The sequence below is a fragment of the Pipistrellus hanaki genome (assembly GCF_964339955.1).
Source record: "Pipistrellus hanaki genome assembly, chromosome: 12".
In the NCBI taxonomy this organism is placed as follows: Eukaryota; Metazoa; Chordata; class Mammalia; order Chiroptera; family Vespertilionidae; genus Pipistrellus; species Pipistrellus hanaki.
Window position 1 is genome coordinate 3,954,688 of NC_140514.1, and position 18,396 is coordinate 3,973,083.

Consider the following 18,396-nt stretch of genomic DNA (forward strand, 5'->3'; position numbering starts at 1 on the left):
GCCTTCTTGCTCTGTCTCTCCCCTCTTTCTCACTCTGTCTCTCCTCTCCTTCTCACTCTGTCTTTACCCTCTTTCTCACTCTCTCCTCTTTCTCACTCTGTCTCTCCCCTCCTCTCGCTCTGTCTCTCTCCTCTTTCTCACTCTGTCTCTCCTCTCCTTCTCACTCTGTCTCTCCCCTCTTTCTCTCTGTCTCTCCCCGCTTTCTCACTCTGTCTCTCCTCTCCTTCTCACTCTGTCTCTACCCTCTTTCTCACTCTCCCCTCTTTCTCACTCTGTCTCTCCCTCTCTATTGCTATCTCTCTATCTCTTTGTCTTTCTCTCCTCTCTCTCTCTCTCTCTCTCTCTCTCTCTCTCTCTCTCTCCCCCACCCCCCCATGGCATCCCTGATTAGGTGATTTCTCTGGCTACTGTACTTCTGGAGAGCCATTTCCCTGAGCACAAAACCAAAACCAAAACACAGAGCTGCATTTGTTAAGCAAATACTATCTGCCAGGCAGACCCTGTGATCTCACAGATGCGTTTCCCTCATCTCTCCCCATGAATACCATTGGCCTCACTTTCCCAAAGGTCAGGGAGCCAGAAAGATCCGCAGAATCACCAGGAGAATCATTCATAAACTCCTGTCTCCCTCCACACCTAGGCTGTGTCCATCGACACTTGCACATATTTACTCGGCCTAAACACCGGGAGTTGCGCAGTGTTAGTTGGAACGCAGGAGGGTACAATTTGGAAGCTCTAAGCTGCTGCGAGGGCATGAAGAATTGTCTTAGGAGATTCTCTTTCAGGCCGTGCTCTGGGGCCCCGCTTCCTGCTTGCTCCCCGCCGGGGCTCACGTGCCCCGAGAGGCCGGGCCCTGGCTCGGGCTCTGAGCAGCAGGCAGAGGGCTGGTGGGTCAGGAAATCATGATTATCAACGCACCCTGCTTGTTCCTGTTCTCAGGCTACGGGACCGGGCTGAGAGATGGGGCTGGGGTGGAGAAAGAGGAAGAAAAAACAGGAAGTGGGGGCGGAGGAAATGATAGAGAAAACACTGCGAGTCTGAAAAGTCGTGGGCCTGGTGAGATTCTGAGCCGGCGTCCATGGGGTTGGCTCTGCGTTTGGGGGCAGCGGGCCATGGTGGCAGCGGGGAGGGCCTGGGGTCAGTGCCCGTGACATCTCCAGCCCAGGGCACGGCCCCAGAGACGGTGCCCCGGCACAGGCATTGTCTCCCACAAGCACTTGGTGCCGACAAAGAATAGACCGCCCAAAAGAAGAATTCCCAAAGAAGAATCCCGGGAAGGCCGTGTCCCTCACCTCTTGGCTGTGGCTGAGAGCCCAGTGCGCCCACAGGGACCTAGAAACGAGAGAGGAACCATTGAGGTGAGGCGTCTCAGGGGTGTCATTCCCCCCCACCCCCCGCCACTCTCCTTCTCAAATGCTCCCTAACGTATAACCTGCTCTCAGTGTGCACCATTGGGACTGGGTCCACCTGCCGGGGCCCAGCCATAGCCCCGCTTCCTTCTACCACAAAGCTAAGCGGGCCAGGCCAGAGGAAGGCAAGTCGCCTCGGGACCTGCCTCTAAGCACCTGCAGTCTCCTATGTCCATGGTGTCCACTTCACTTGCTTATAGACTCTTACAGGAGTCCCCCACTGCCCATGGGCATCGTAAGGATGGTAAGCAGAACAACCACGCAAATAGATAAGCCCGGTGATCGCTAGTCACACAGATAGACAAACCCAATGATTGCTAGTCACGCAAATAGACAAGCCGATGGTCGATCAGCATGCTGCAACGCAATACTGCTGAGTGAGACTTAGAGCCTCCCCATGGCACCAGGAGGGCGGGGGCTCCGGCCCAGAGGCCGCCATGCAGCACTCCCTCCCAAGCAGTGGCAGCAGCGGGCAAAGGAGAGGGTGAGGCACAGGAGGGCAGGCCGTGGGAAGAAGTCAGGAATAGCAGGCAGAGGAGGGAGGCTCCAGTGGGACATGGAGAGCTGCTGAGCCCATAGGACAGGGAATTTGTCCCCAGTCCCCCTGGGTGGCAGTGCCCCCAATTCCTTCCCACCTGCCCCCACTCTTCAACACTCCCTGCTCCCCTTCCCCCAAACCCTCTAAGAGAGTCAACCAGCACCAGTCAGTGCCATCTGTATGGCTTGGTGGTGGGAGGAAGGCGGGAGGAGGCTAGGCTGGGGAAGGCACAGGGAGGGTCGAGATGACAGTCCTCGGTGAGGAGAAGGGCTGGTGCCTTGGGAATCCATCCCCGTGTCAGAGGGGAACGGACCCACTGGGCAGGAGGGTGGCCATGATGTTGTCCCACCTCAAACACTGCACACGCTCCCAGGTCACACATGCTCCCAGGTCACACACACTCACAGGTCACACACACTCTCACAGGTCACACACACACTCCCAGATCACACACACACTCCCAGATCACACACACACTCCCAGGTCACACACACACTCTCACAGGTCACACACACACTCTCACAGGTCACACACACTCTCACAGGTCACACACACACTCCCAGATCACACACACGCTCCCAGGTCACACACACACTCTCACAGGTCACACACACACACTCCCAGGTCACACACTCTCACAGGTCACACACACACTCTCACAGGTCACACACACTCTCCCAGGTCACACACTCTCACAGGTCACACACTCTCACAGGTCACACTCACACTCTCACAGATCACACACACACTCCCAGATCACACACACGCTCCCAGGTCACACACACGCTCCCAGGTCACACACTCTCACAGGTTGCACACATTCTCACAGATCACACACACACTCCCAGGTCACACACTCCCAGGTTGCACATACTCTCACAGGTCACACACTCTCCCAGGTCACACACTCTCACAGGTTGCTCACATGTTCACAGGTCACACACACTCTCACAGGTCACACACTCTCACAGGTCACACACTCTCCCAGGTCACATACTCTCACAGGTTGCTCACATGTTCACAGGTCACACACACTCTCACAGGTCACACACTCTCACAGGTCACACACACTCCCATAGGTCATACACATTCTCACAGGTCATACACACTTCTGGGTCACACACACGCACAGCGACACCAGCTCTGGTTTCAGCCTCATGAAGGCCTGGGAGCAGGACATCACAGAAATCACCTCTCACCACTTCAGAGGCGGGAGATTAAAGCCCCAATAATAACAGTCACGGAGTAATAATAATAATAATGACGGTGATGCCATCTGTGGCAGCCTATTATGTGCCAGGAAACAGGTCCTCAGTAATTACACCCACTCAGGGACGGCCTTGTCATTACTCCTCATTTGTAGCTGAGCTACACTAAGTAATTGCCCGGGTCTGAAAGCCAGCCGTATGAGCCAGGAGCTGCTGTACATTCTGTGGTCTGTGTGACATTTTGTCCCATGATGTCACCGCCTGTGCTGTGACACAGTGACATGCCTGACCCGTGACCGTAGAGTGGTGCCGGCCCACAGCCGGCGGCTGCGCCAGCGGCAGCACCGGTGCAGGTTTTTGCCCGAGTGTGTTATCCCGGTGGCATCTGCACGCGGGCAGGAGCCTGGTCGCATACAATGCAGGCGACCTGTGGGATTCACCATCTAATCTGAGTGCTTGTGGGAGTGGAAAGCAAACCATGAAGGCCCCCGGGACAACAGGCATGAGCCAGGACGGTCGCAGGCACCCAGGACAGGAGGGCACCCTGATGTCACCCACAGCCCAGGGGGCCAGTTATGCTTGTGCTTCTGTGTCGGGAGAGAACTGACCTGGCAATCCCCAGCTTTCCAACCCACACACACATTCCTTAATATAATTTTTATTAATTTCAGAGAGGAAGGGAGAGAGAGAGAAACATCAATGATGAGAGAGAATCATTGATCGGCTGCCTCCTGCACGCCCCACACTGGGGATCGAGCCTGCAACCTGGGCATGTGCCCTGACCGGGCATCGAACCCTGAACACCTGGTTCATAGGTCAATGCTCAACCACTGAGTCACACCGGCTGGGCAATAATAGATTTCAAAAGGCTCGGTGCTCCCCTACCTAAGGCAGCTGGAGGCTGCAGGCCACCGACAGGACACAAGACCGTTTCCTCAGGGGCAGCATGCTGCTGGGACAGGCCTGGCCTTTCTCCACCGCCAGCAGGCACTGACCCTGCCGGAGGGTACGGAGTGGGCCCTCTGGACGGGCACCTCCCCTTTCACCCAGGGAGGAGGGAGGCAGCATGTAAAGCCAACTTTTGTTTTGCTCGTTCCCTCAGCATCTGCCTTCTTAGGAATCCCTGCCCAAGGAGAGGAAGACCCTGCCTTCTTTTGAAACCAGGGCCCCATCTTGACTCACACTCTTCCAACAGTTCAGGTAAAGGAAAAGCTAACAAGAAACTGTTGGGGCTCCGTCCATTGCTGGAGAGACCCTGGCATTCACTGAATCACAGAGCATCACAGGACATCCTGGTTCCTGACAGTTCTGCCAGGCTCAGGGCCTGAGGGCCCAGGGGCGCCTGGAGGGGGCCCTCCTTCCGCAGACAGATAAGCCAGGCCCCTTATCCGTTCTGTGCAGGAGCTTCTACCAGCGGTCAGACTTGGTAAGTAGGTAAGACCCTTTTTCCAAGTTAGGTCACGTCCACAGGCCGTGGTGGTTGGGGCATGGACTCACCTTTGGGGGTGGGGTGCCATTCAACCCACTCCCTCTATGAGTATCACGATAACGACTATTATCATCCCTCATGTTACTCAGGAGACACCTCCATCCTGGAGAAGGGAAGGGACTTGTTTAATGCCACTCAGCATGCAGGTGGAGAAGCCAGGACTGGGACTTCCCACCGGGTCAGCGTGCTGGAGCCCATCAGGGTCTTCCATGTCAGCGGGCTGGGAGCCCACGGTTGGTACACTGTCCTGGGAGCGGCCTAGCGACCTGACGGGGGCCGACCAGAACGGCCTGGGCTCGGCGATCCAAGACTGTCAGGGGTCAAGAAGCGGGTGACGGTGGTGGCACTGAAGAATGCCACTCTTCCTCACTGGGCAGTGCCTATGGCCAGGCACGTGACTGTCTCCCTTGGCTCTCACATGGGTGCTGCTGAAATGAGGGCACGCCAGCTAGCCACATCTCACAGATAAGCAGCTGGAGTGTGACTCAGAGAGGCCGGGGGTCCAGCCCACGGTTAACAGCACATGCTTATAAGCGTTGGCCGTGGAGCACACAACTGAACCCAAGTTCAATATCATGGCGCTCACTCCAACCCCAGCCATGGAGGGTCCGTCCATCACACCAGATGGGGCGTCTGACCCAGGCAGGAGGGCAGTGGCCCGTGGCAGGACCAGAGCCAGGGTCTCTGCTCCGAAGCTCACACTGACTCCATTTCCCAGAGCGGTGGTTCAACGTGGGGTCTGACCTCTGTCCCACCTACACAGCCAAGAGGGTGAGCGCCCCCATGTGTGTGGCCAGGGATGCGGGCCAAACTGGCTGAGGGATTGGGGAAACGATGCGCCAGGCCCGAGGCCTGCTTTCTGTCTGCGGCAGGATTTCGGTGTGGGTGTCATCAGGCCCTCCTCTGGGCTGGGAGCAGGGACTCGTTAGAAATCAAATGAGATGAGTCTCCTCCTCCCTCTGACAGTCCTCCTCTCTCTGACAGCCCCGAACATCAGGGCGAGGACATCACGGTCAGCCTGGAGCCTTCCGTGCTCGCTCCCCTCCTCCCAGGGCTTCGATTTCAGGGGTGTTGCTGTCACAGCTCAACAGGCTGGAGTCTGAGGCGTCGGCGGCCCGCTGCCTGGTCTCCTCCTGGCAGGCAGCAATCAGATGCACAAATCGCCGGTTATACAAACAGTGCTGGGAATGGAGAGGGCAGCTCAGGGAACAGGCAATAATGTGGCGATCACTATGGAAGGTGTCGGACAGGTACCAGCCTCATCAGGGGGATCACTGTGTAATGCATACCAATGTCAAATCGCTCTGTTCTACACCTGAAGCGAGTATCATATCGTATGTTACCTGTAATTGAAAAATAAATTTAAAAAAAACGTGAAAGACAGAAATGAACACGGTTCCGGCTGCAGAGGCCCTGCAGGACCACAAGCCAGGACCAGGGCTTGTGGGAGCAGGAAGGCTCCACAGGGAGGCGAGGAGACCTGGGTCTGCCCCCAGAGGGGCCTCGGCTGGGAAATGCGACCTGTCGTCCCTCATTCCTTCTCTTGGATCATCAGACGCAACGTCTGTCCAACGCTGGCCTTACAACGAAGGCTGTAGCCCAGCAGGCCGCTGGGGGCTACTCCGAAGACGCAGTGAGCTTTTTCCTCTAACGTGCAGTAGCTCTTGAGGGTAGTGTTCATCTCTGCCCATGGATGGGAAGTTTTCCGAGAGTAGGGGAATGTCTTACTTATCCAGAGCCCCGCACACATGACAGGTGCAGGGTGGGATCTGTAAAATCCGGCTTCCTGGAAGGCAGTGAGCGGCTCAGTGTGCCAAGAGGCCGGAGGAGGTGCAGTGACACAGCCGAGAAAGAGGCTGGTGAGAGACTGGGCCCGCGGCTGCCTACGATGCACTCAGGTAGCTAGGGTACCCAGTGCTCTTGTCAGTTTTAGTGGGAGGATGGGCTGTGGAAGGAGCCTGGGGCCTCAAGACCAATGCCTCTTTGAGTCCTGGCTGCCCCGTCTCTATAAGGGGAGCAATAGCTCCATGTCAGGGTCCTTAGGGTTACCCCAATATTAAATGTGGCCAGTGCAGTACTTGGTACCTATTTGAACTTCAGCAAATATAACGGCCCCTGAAAAACATGCTGAGCAGCAGGATAGAAAGCGCTGACCTGGACTGTCAGGGTAGATGATGGCTGTGGAAGTTCAAGGTCAGAGCTGCCCAGGAATAGGAGACTAAGAAATGGAGGCCTGGCCGGATTGCACCGGGCACAATCTGAGGGCCAGTCTGGCTGCAGCCATTTGTGGCCCAAGTTCCTGCTGATGCTGGCGTGTTCCGGAGACCTGCAAACACTGGCAGTGCCCATGTACCCAACCAGGCGGGTCTCCCTCGGCAACACCACCCAAGTGCCACAAACCACCTCGAGCTCCCCGCAGCCCCTGGCCCACGGTGCCACCGACAAGGGCCACCTCTGGGTGGCTTACACTGGGTGTTCTTCTGTGAAGACCAATTGCCCCCTAAGGCTGGTGGATGGCAAAACACTGCAGCTTGAAAAGCAGGCAATCTGGGCTCCTGCTTCAGCTTTGACCTTAAACATTCTTTTCTTTTTTTAATTTTTATTGATTGATTGATTTGAGAGAGAGAGAGAGTAAGAGAGCGCGCTTTGTTTTTCCACTTCTTTATGCATTCATTGGTTGATTCTTGCATGTGTTCTGACCGGAAATCAAACCCACAACCTTGTATTGGGATGACACCCTAACCCAGTGGTCGGCAAACTCATCAGTCCACAGAGCCAAATAGCAACAGTACAATGATGGAAATTTCTTCTGAGAGCCAAATTTTTTAAATTTAAACTTCTTCTAATGCCACTTCTTCAAAATAGACTTCCCCAGGCCGTGGTATTTTGTAAAAGAGCCCCACTCAAGGGGCTAAAAAGTGGCCTGAGTTTGCTGACCACAGCCCTAACCAATTGAGCTCCCTGGCCATGGCCAGCTTTGACTTCACATCTCTCTAAGACACTAGGCAAGTCACTCCCTGCCAATGAAGTGGACTTTGGAACTTGGGACCTCAGTCTGGAACATCCTTTCAACAAAGTGTACTGTAAGGGCTTCACCCACGAGAGACTCTGCCCTTTGATTTGCTACAAAACCCCATTTAAAGGAACCTGTCCTGCAGAATGCCCCCATTGTGACTTAACAGGAACATGCTCAAGACCAAGGGTATCTGGTTCCTAGTTCCCACCCCACCGATGCTTGGCTGTGCAATCTTTCGTGAGCTGCTTTACTCCTCTGAGCCTGCTTTCTCCTATGAGCCTCAGAGGCAATTGTATTTGCTTCACTTCCCAGAAAGCACCAATCTCACTTTACTCAAACGTACAAGGCTGGCCATCCTTCCCTTCCATCAGCGGATCCAGATACACGTTCACCAGGCAGGCGTGGGAGAAACGGGGGATTTCCATTACTCTTAGTAAGGGGAGCGATTCGGGGATGACGTGAGGAGGAGGGATTGAGAGGGTACCTGCGACAGCTGGCAGCCGGCTTATCTCTATCTCCTCTGCTGAGGACAGTCCCCGGGCCCAGGCAGCACACCCTGGAGACTGCACGGAGATAATATCACAGCTGCTCCCGGTCCAGGGTCCCTGCTGCCCGGCAAATCCCCAGGCACATGATCAGCATTCAGGCCCATTAAGCCTCAAGACTCAAAGACTCAGGGCTGTAGGGGTGCATCACACACCCTCACCTGGTCCCAAGCATGGGAAAAAGAAAGGGGAGCTCTGGACAGGAAAATGCTGGGGATAAGCTCCCCCAGAAATCAACTACAGGAAATGTACTTAACTCGTGAGAACCATCGCTGTCTAACAAAATCCATATTCTTAGGTTTAGCGTTCAAGTCCATACGAATTGAGAACCAACCTTCTTGTGAGCTTTCGACTTAAGCCCCATATGGCTTGCTGCAACTTCGTGTTTTCTTGCCCTGATATGCACACGAACTTATAGCTCCACACACCTCCATTCTTTCTGTCACCATCAAGGCCAGCAGCAGCCTCACCTTCTCCATGATATGCTGACATTCCCCTTCACACTGGCCTCTCCTCCTCTGAACTCTCACAGCACTTTCTATCTGCTCAGCATTCAGCAGCCATGGGGCATCTCATCATTTTTGGACTGGACTGTTGCACCAGCCTCCTAACTGGTTTCATCCGGCCTGCATCCTGGCCCAGTGCTCTGCAGAAACTACTTCCTAAAGCATAACTCTGATGCTGCATCGAGTCTTCGCTACTGCTCAACACCCTTCAGGCACTTCCCACCATCTCCGGGATCAAATCCAAATGCCACAGCATGCTCCCACCACCTCCTCTGGGGCTACCCACATCCAGTCACACCAAACTACTCCCCGAGATTATGTAATGAGATGGCACCAAGAGTGGGAGGAGAAACCAGGTCTCCTGATAACCAGAGAAGGGTTCTTCCCGCAGTCCAAGGCTCTCCCAGGAAGGATGCTGGACCCTGGAGAAGATGGCCAGAAGCATATGGCACGGAACTGTGGCCAAGGTCAAAAACACAAAAACACTTAGGCTGAATGAGTTTTCAACATGATGACAACCAGCCAATCCACAAACAAGCAAATGCAAGAGCATTCATCGGAAGCTCGGACATAAAAGAGTGCATTTGCTCTTTCCATGGACAGTGAGAAGACTATTTGTCCTTTCACACATGTGGACACTGAGGCTTATCTCTGGACTGAAACTCCAGCCAAGACCCTTCTCCTGCACTCTGTCTAGCACAGCATATCCACAGCCCCCTGGCCCTCACTATCTTGTACCTCCAAGCACTACGCACTCAACATATCTGGTGCTGAGCAAAGAATGGCCCTCAGTTCCTGCCCAGGGGTTCATGCTGTCCAGGAGATCTTACTGATGAGCTCTCTAGGGATCCTTCTCTGTCCTCCTGCTAGAAGATTATAGGAAGAAATGCTTATTCAACAAAAAAGGGAGAGAGAACATTTCATTCTAACAGCTCTATCCTTATTCAAACAAATGATCAAAAAACCTTACCAGGCTAAAGCACCCCCATCACACTTCACACTAATAAATGTGTGTGATTATGAGAAAAGGAGGACAGATGGAAGGACAAGGTCCAGAGGAAGCAAGATGAATATCTGAGCCAAGTAATCCTGGATCCAGGTGACACCAGCTTACCAGAGCTAATTATACATACACCCTCCCTCACTTCAGCTTCAATGAGGTCTGATAAGTAGAAACCAACCATGGCGGGAGTATTTACACCATGAAATTGGCAAACATTCCTCATCAGGTGTGTTTTGTGTCTGTTTTTCCCAGGGAATCAGTTCTGTAATATGTATCAGCCGGCCACTAAATGGATCCAGAAGAAGGACACTGGGTTGGGAAGATAGGAGATTTAAACTGTAGCTACTGCTCTGCCTCCAACTCACTGTTTGATGGGTAAGTTTCTTCTCTTTCTGGTCCTCAATTATCTTATAAAAAGGGAGCAAAAACCCTGGTTTTCCTTACATATAACTATATGAACTAAGAGAGAAGAGAGAAGGGCCTTTGGGTCCATGTAAAGTTGTGAAGGGATATTTGCCAATGTCTGCAGACATGTTGAGTTGCCACAACTGAATTGTTGGTGCCGCTGGCACCCAGGGATACTGAGACCATCATACACTGTGAGGCGGTCCCCACAATGAAGACGGAATTTGCCCTAGATGTCTGTGGCGCCAAGGATGAGAAGCCTGATCTAAAGATATTCAACAGAGCGGCCGATTCAAGTTCCCTGAACATATCTGCGTCCAGGAGAAAACGGAAGGGAACTGGCCAGTTGTCAGAAACCCTAGAGGCCAGTGGCAGAACATCGTGGTGATCCCTACAGGTGATGATGCAAGAGTAAATCAGCTCTTGTCCTGCATGGTGCCAGGAACACAGTAGGTGCTCAGTCATGGTTTTGGGGGAAAGCAAATGGGTTCAGTTGCAACCATACTGTGCTCAGCTACCAGGCTCACATTCCCCCAGGCCCCAGATGACAAGTAGAAGCATCTGGCAAGTACAATCTCACCTCCTCTGCGAGGAACATGGGAAGAGTGGTGTGAGGTTCCCACCCCGGAGACTCCACTTAGCCAAATCATCACCAGCCGGGCGAGCACAGTGGCGGTGGTCAGAGGGGCGATTTTATTTAAGTCACTTTCTAATATGAGTTGAAATGTCTTGAAAGGTGAAGCTTTCAAACCCTCCTCTGGGGAGGCAGTTGTGAAAAACACACAGCAGGCAGCCCTGCTTCTGACACATTTAGAAACCACTTTTTTTTCTTTTCTTTTTCTTTTTTTTTTTGTAGAAAATCCTTTTATCCCTTGTACCACTTGGGGCTGAAAATACATTTAGCACAAACCACCCTGAGCGGAAACAGCACTGGGTAAGAAACACCCTGGGCCTGGTAGCCACCACGGGGAAGGTATCAGCATCGGACTAAGCTGACACAGCTCAGACACAAGGGGTACAGCCGCCACATGGAACACACAGACTGGCCCTGGGGCCTGGAGTCAGTGGGGCTGTGAGGGAAGCTTAACCACAGCCTCCCCCCAGAGTCCCCTGTCAGGATCCCAACATCCCATCCTCGATCTGGGAGTGGCAGATTTCTCAAGGAGTGGAGGACAGAACAGAGGACCTCCCTGGAGTCTCCCAGAAGATCTGAATCTCCCCCCAAACCACCTGACTCACAAAGACCTTTAATTAAAAGCCCGAGGGCTCAGGGCTCATTCTAGACCTGCAGGACCCTGTGGCTTCCCAGGCACGGGCCCTGGGAACAGAAGAGTGAGCCGGTTGGCCCTTCCTGGTGTGTGAATGACTGCTCACTCAACTCTAAATCAGCTGCACAGATGCCAGAGCTGGAAGCAACCCAGTGCCCCACCTCTTCACTCTGTGGATGAGGGCCTGGGGCCCAGGGGAGGAGGCGGGATGCCCCCAGGGCTGCTCTGAGTGCCTCACTGACTCCCAGTCAAAAGCGAATGTTGCACACAGGCCCTGAGAACTTGCTCAGGTCACTCAGCACTCAACTCTGGCTGGTTACAGTCCAGGTAGACCTGGGCCCGGAGCGGGGAAGCAAGACAGCTCCAGAGCAACATTTCAAAGCAAAGACCTCATCAGAACCTGCTCTGTCCATGCTGAGCTTCGCCCCTTCCATGCCTCTCCCATCCTTCACCTCTCACTCACTCCTGCATCCAGGACTCTGAAACATGGGTCTTATGGAGCCCATAATGGAGAGAAAGAAGCCCATGCAAAGAAAAGTAAAGGAATGCCCTTGAGGCCAGTCAGCTAATGAATTTACATGGTTCTGATGCTTGTGCCTTAAACCAATTTTTATTTTTTTTAATTTAAAATTATACAATCCAAAACAACAATGGGATAACTCCTTCAGTCATGGCAAAATTATTTTGTTATTTTTTTAATAATTTCCTGATTTATTAGATTGCAAGCTTGGCTTTTTTCATCCTATTAATGGCCAACATTTCTAAACATGCTCTCTATGCCAAAATGACCTCTCACTGTTAGCGAATAGCTTTACATAGCCTTTCTTTCATTTTACTGATCTGGACACAAAGGCTCAGAGTGTTTGGGTGGATTTCCTGAGATCACACAGCCCATCAATGGCAGAGCTGGGATTCTCAGGTAGGTCTGTCTGACTCTTGAATGTTGTGTTCCTTCAACCCTAATGACCTGCGCGTCCCTGGTTGATAGGCTGAACTACCTGGAGTTGGGTATGGCTGCATGTGAGAAAAAGTGGGGCGGGGCAGTGCCTAGAGAAGCCTGGACCAGCCTGGGAGGCGGGGCTGAGCCAAAGCTCTGGGCCAGCCAAGACTCACGGAGGACCAGACATGCCTCATGGGGGCTCCATCACAGGTTTTACCTTGTACTTTGTGACCATGACCGAGTGGTGTGCTGTATCACATTCAGACACATCTGGCTCTGGTGGGAGGACCTCAGTCAAGTTACCTCTCTGCCCTGGCCTTAATTATTTTATCTCCAAAATGGGGAAAACACCATCTCCCCTCCATATCCCAAAAGCATGATAAGAATTCAGTGAGAAGGAGAATACTAAGAAAATTTAAAAACTGAGAGAAGCTATGTGGAGAATGACACATGACTTCCCTCAAGCCTATAGAGCAGAAGGCAGTTGAAACACATCCAACCAGAAGAACAAATGTGGGTCGGGGGGAGAGGAGATCAGGGTGCAGGGAGCTGAGACTCTCTCTGCTCCTGCCGGAGGGCCTGCCCAGTGCTGAGCCTGCGCCTGCACCTGGGACCACTTGTCCTGGGAGTGCGTGTTCTGGGCTAATTTTCAGATCCAGGCAACAGCTGTAAAGCAAAAAGCACCCACCCAAGGCACACCTTTCCAAGCACCCAGTTAATGTTTCCCATGTCCGACAGAAGCATCATCTCCACAGAGCCCTTCCTGAATGCCAGCGAAGGCAGAGGGGCTGTTCGGGTGAAATGACAGTCTTTGCCCTGGCGGTGGGTACAGGGGCGCCGGGTTGATCAGATCCCCCCTCCATCAGCCGGGCTCTGTGGATGTCTGCCTCCTGCCAGAAGCAGGCAGGACAAATCTCCCCAGGCAGACTGCCAGCCCCGCCCTCATACCTGGAGGGCAGGCCAAGGAGGGGGAGAAAAACTCCCTTCAGAGGGACCCTTTCCAACCCCTGCACAACTGCCTTTATTAGCAGCAAGCCTCCTGTGTCTTATAAAAAACGCTCCCTCTCCATCTCGGGAAGAACCCAAGGACAGAAGCTGCTGCCACCAGCGGGGGGCGGGGGTGGGAGTGGTGTCTGTAAAATTTAAACCATGGGGCATTTGTCCAAGACTCCTGGGTAATGATGTCTCTTGATATATAATTCATGGCCGCCTTACAGCTTGGCCTACTTTGACACAGATCATATATTTTGGAGACGACAGGAAGGGGGAGGGAGGGAGAAAATCGCTTTTAAATGGATCTTCTGTTTTTGCCTTTTGAGTAAAGCCAGACAATATTTTGGACCATTCTTTTCTACCATAAGTCCTTCCCTTAAAGAGCCTTTTATTTTATTTTTTCCCCCCTCTCTCTCTCTTCAATTGAAGAGGCAGCATATCACCAGTTCCCGTTTTGCCTCCTGTAACACTAGATAAAAGATGAGGCTGATCCATCTGTTAGCACATACAGGCTGCAAACTGTGTGAAAGCGGGAGCACACACACTCACGCACGCACGCACACCCCTCCCACAAAGGTGAAAAAATACCCACACTTAAAAAAAAAAATTGATCATCAGCAATCCTACCCAATGCCGACCAGAGAGCAGCGCTTTTATCCTCTATGGGCAAATTCAGGAGGAAGCCAGCCTTGCCACAAAGCCTCTTCCTCCAATGCCATGCCACTGCCACATGGATCAGGATGCTGGGACTGGCTGCCAGCCAGGCCCTTCCCCCACAGCCTGGGGTTCCAATCTCCCTGAAATTGGGGCTGACCTCCCATGGGTGCCATGACCTTCCCTGTCTCAGCCCACCCAGCTGATGGGGAGAAAATCAGAACAGCTGGAAGGTTTCTATGCATTGGCACCACGGGCATGCTCCTGGGGCTGGGTTGTCTGGGGGGAGGGGGGAGGGGGATGGCAGGCTGCCTGAGCACCATCTGAGCCTCCTGGCATTTGTGATGGCACTGCTGGTCCGGGTGGCACCAGGAATTGCCTCTCTGGGCTTTGAGAGCTGCTCTTGCAAAGCAATCCCTGAAAATGCTGTGCACAGCTCATCAGCTCAGATGCAACAGAGGATCAGAGACGGGGGTTGGAGGTGCCTTGGATGGGACCTCGCAATCACTCACGTGCTCACCTCTCTAAAGTGCGTGCAGTGTGGTGGACAGCCCTGATATGCTCAGGGGGCTTTTGTTTCTTAAATTCAGCAACCCTGTGAATCACAGAGCTCTAAAAGTCAGCAAGCTTCAGTTCATTAATGAGCCAGGTAAAGCCTGGAAGAGGATGGGGGTGGAGGTGACAAGGGACCACCTGAGTCACTGCAGTGGGTTTTGATGGGGGGGCTCAGGGCTGAAGCTACACTCCCTGCAACCTGCACTCTGGAGTGTTGTGTCCTGTGGATTCGGCTTCTGCGGTGTCTCTCTGCCCCTCCTATTTCCTCCCATGGCCGCTGTCCTGATTCAGGCCTATTATCTGTCCAGGATGGTCATGCACAGGCAGCCAGACGGCTCTTCCTGAAGGAGCACAGCCACCACTGCCCCACTGGGTGACTCAAAAGCCATGGTTTTCCCGATGGCTAAGAGATAAAGCCCAGCCTAGGAGGCTCTCCGCACAGGTCCCGGTCAAAATTCTAGCCTCATCCTTCTTTCGCCTCCCACAGCCTTCCCTCCAGCTCAGTGCCTCCTTTCCAGCGGGCCCACCTGCATGGCCTTGCTCTTCTATTTCTCTCTAAGAGTCTTCGCTCCACTCCATCTCCTTCATTTCAAATCCTATTCATCCTTCAATACCAAATTCAAAGACCACTTCAGCCATGGATGGTCTCAACCTTGATTTCCCAGGAAAATTTTCCCATCCTTTGAACTCTTATAATTTTACTACATCTCAATAGATTTTAAAAAAATGTTTTAAAATACATATTGATTTCATAGAGGAAGAGAGAGGGAGAAAGATATATAAATATGGACGATGAAAGAGAATCACTGATTGGCTGCCTCCTGCATGTCCCCTACTGGGGTGGGGATCGAGCCCACTTGCAGGCAAGGGTCTGGACCGGGAATCCAACTGTGACCTCCTGGTTCATAGGTTGATGCTCAACCACTGAACCATGGTGGTTGGGCCGATTTTTTTAGTAATGGATTCTATACACCTTGTTTTTCTCCTTCCCTCACACGGTATCTGAAGGCAGAGGAGTGCCCAGTTGACCTCAGTATATTCATGCGAGGTTGGTCCTGATCCAAGTAGGGTCCTCTCTCATGCAATGTTCATGGGAATGGCTCCAGGATTGTGGGCATTCAGTTATTCTGTGGGAGGCACAGCTACGCACACAGATCCCATCACTGCGTGTGGAAGAGCATCACTAAAGGAGCACACGGGATGCAGAGGAGGCAAGCTGGGTGAGCTGAGGTCCTAGGTGGATGACACGAATGACCTCCACGATGCCAAATCCAATGGACTATTCCCAGTCTTCACCTTTACTAGGCCGTCATCAATAGGACACAATCGAGTCATCAACCCTTCTAAGAAATCTTATTGGCCTGACTTCTGGGAGATTCCGGTCCATTACTTAATGTCTCCTACTTAATGTCTGCTCCTTCTCAGTCTCCTTGACTGGTTCCTTCTTTCCCCCCAAACATCTGACATTGGCCTTCCCTAGGACTCAGGTCTCCAGTCTCTCCCTTCTCCATCAAGACTCGATCCTGGGATGAGCTCACCCAGTTGCATGGCTTTCAGTATCAGCCACATCATGCTAAACCTCAAATTCAGATTCCCAGCCTCGACCTCTCCTGTGCTGGAATAACCAACAGCTCCCTCAAAATCGACACGTGGATGCCTCAGGCAAGCTCACTGTGGCCTCTGACTGAACTCCTCTCCCCTCCCAGCCCTGCTCCATCCCCAGCGTTCCTCATCTAAGCTAATGGCAATTCCATCCTTCCAGTTTCTTAGGACAAAACATTGAGTCATCTTAGCCTCCTCTTTATTTCACGTCCCACATCCAACCCTTCAGGGGATTCTTCTGGCTTTATCTTTAAAATGTATCAGCACACATCCAAGTGTACCCCCTTTGCTCTGCTCCATTTCCCCCTTCCTCTTTTGATTGTCTAATATACAAAAAGGCAATAAATATCACTTTGCTATACCTACCTGAGTTAGTCGCAGTCCTATTTATTTATTTATTTATTTGTTATCTAATTTCTTTCACCAGTGCTTAGAACTATGCATGGCACAGACACAGTAAATATCTGCCAAATGCTTGAAAGAATGACTTTAGCTTATGGTCTCTGAACTGTAGTTTAAAAAACAAACAGCTCTTAGCCACAGAGAAAGGCAACAGCAAGGCATGTGTGGGCAGGAGAAACACAAGAAGCGAGGACCTGGGGCTAAATCTTCCCCAGCATTTTAAGAGGCAGCAGCTTTCATAAAGCCTGCCCTGGTTCTACCAAACCGTGAAGAGGGGGCGCGGAGCAGTTTCCAACGTGTCCAGGCCAGCCACGAAGTTTCAAGGGACTTCCACCACAACTATCCTTTTCTGTAAGAAAGAGGTGCAGTCACAATGGCAATGAAACACACCCCCACCGGTACATCATTGTGTATAAATGTCCCTCTACAATGTCATTTGCATCACATGTTTTCACACTCTTCCCCTAAAATATTACAACTATAGTACCCTTAGTTCTATCTACATTCACCCACAGGACCAGGCCATGTCAGTCCTGCCCCCTGTCATACCCTCAGTGGCCACCCAGACACAGTGTTTTAAAAAGTCACTTGTTCAGTGAATGAAGAAATGAATGAACTTCACGTTTCCCACCAGGGCCTGTTCGGGGATGTAAGAGAATCATCTGAGAAGCAACTCTGCCCTAAACTTGTTTTTGAGACAGAAAATGCACGAGCCCTCACCTAGCCCCCTGTGTCTAGCACAGTGCCTGGCTTCCAGCAGACACTGAATAAGGATTTAACAACGTCAAGTCAAGTGCATCCCTGCAGACATATATATCAGCTCATTGGATGGATATACATGCCCCTCATCCTGACTCTCTGTACTGGGTTCTCAGCATTTTCTATGCTGTTGCTGTGATTTGATCCCAGACAGAGCTGGTGTGGGAGCCATGGAACACTCCACTGAAGTGTGGGGTCCACCTTGCCAGGCAGAAGGGTTATGACTGGAATCAGAAAGGCTCTACTCTGAAAACATTCCCACGGAAGCCTCAGTGTTTGCATCCATAACAAGGAGTCATCACACACTGGGCCACGGGGACCGTGGAGAGGGTCTGTAGGACCCTCTGGAGACTGGCCTCATTGAGCTCTAACCCCTGAAAACTCTCTCTTCTGCAGGCACTCCCTGCCATGGCCCCAGTGAGCCGGAGCCTGCCAGGCAATTCCAGATGCATGTGGCTGGCGGGTGCTGTGGCTTCACTACCCCTGGCTCTCTCCAGCTTCCTCGGGGCGTGTTTTCTTGGCAGATGTTTGCGGAGAGACTGGCCATGACCCAACTCAGAAGCATGATCAGGGGCTTGTGAGCTCTGATTAGAGCCAGGAATGCTCTGGGCTCGAGAACTAACTTCCTAAGAGGCCACACTCAGCTAATCACATGGAAAACGCAGTCAGCACCGCTGTGCCTGTTTCTTCTACCTTCCAAGGGTCTTTTACACAAAAGGGGGTCAATTATTGCTATGGGAAATAAGAAGTGGAGCAGAAAAATAAAGCAGATGCTCATAGCCCTGTCACACACACACACACACACACACACACACACACACACACACAGCCACAGCACAGCCACTAAGCCTCCCAGGGGTCAGCAGCTGAGTGGATTTACCTGGTAAATTCAAGACCCATCAATGCAACTGATTAATGTCCCTGTCTCCACTGGGACAGAAGTCAGGGAAGAGAGACTTGGGACAGGGGGCACATTCTTTCACCCGGAAGTCATATTGCAGCGGAACTCGCAGACATTCCAGGGGACAACTGGCAGGCGAGCACAACACATCCATGAGAACCAACATTGTTCTCATTTTTTTCCAACAGGAGGGCTCTTTTACA

General features: G+C 52.3%; 1 protein-coding gene across 6 annotated transcripts in view; it reads right to left on the minus strand.

Annotated features, from left to right (window-relative positions):
* Nucleotides 1–18,396, minus strand: part of CYRIA (CYFIP related Rac1 interactor A) — an 81,851-nt gene that overhangs the window by 41,004 nt on the left and 22,451 nt on the right. For 2 of the 6 annotated variants that reach the window (XM_084900393.1, XM_084900394.1), the window contains exon 2: nt 1,293–1,332. The exons of the other annotated variants lie outside the window; for them this stretch is intronic. The gene's annotated coding sequence lies outside the window, so the exon portion shown is untranslated. The remainder of the gene's footprint in view (nt 1–1,292; nt 1,333–18,396) is intronic. 6 annotated transcript variants of the gene reach the window in all.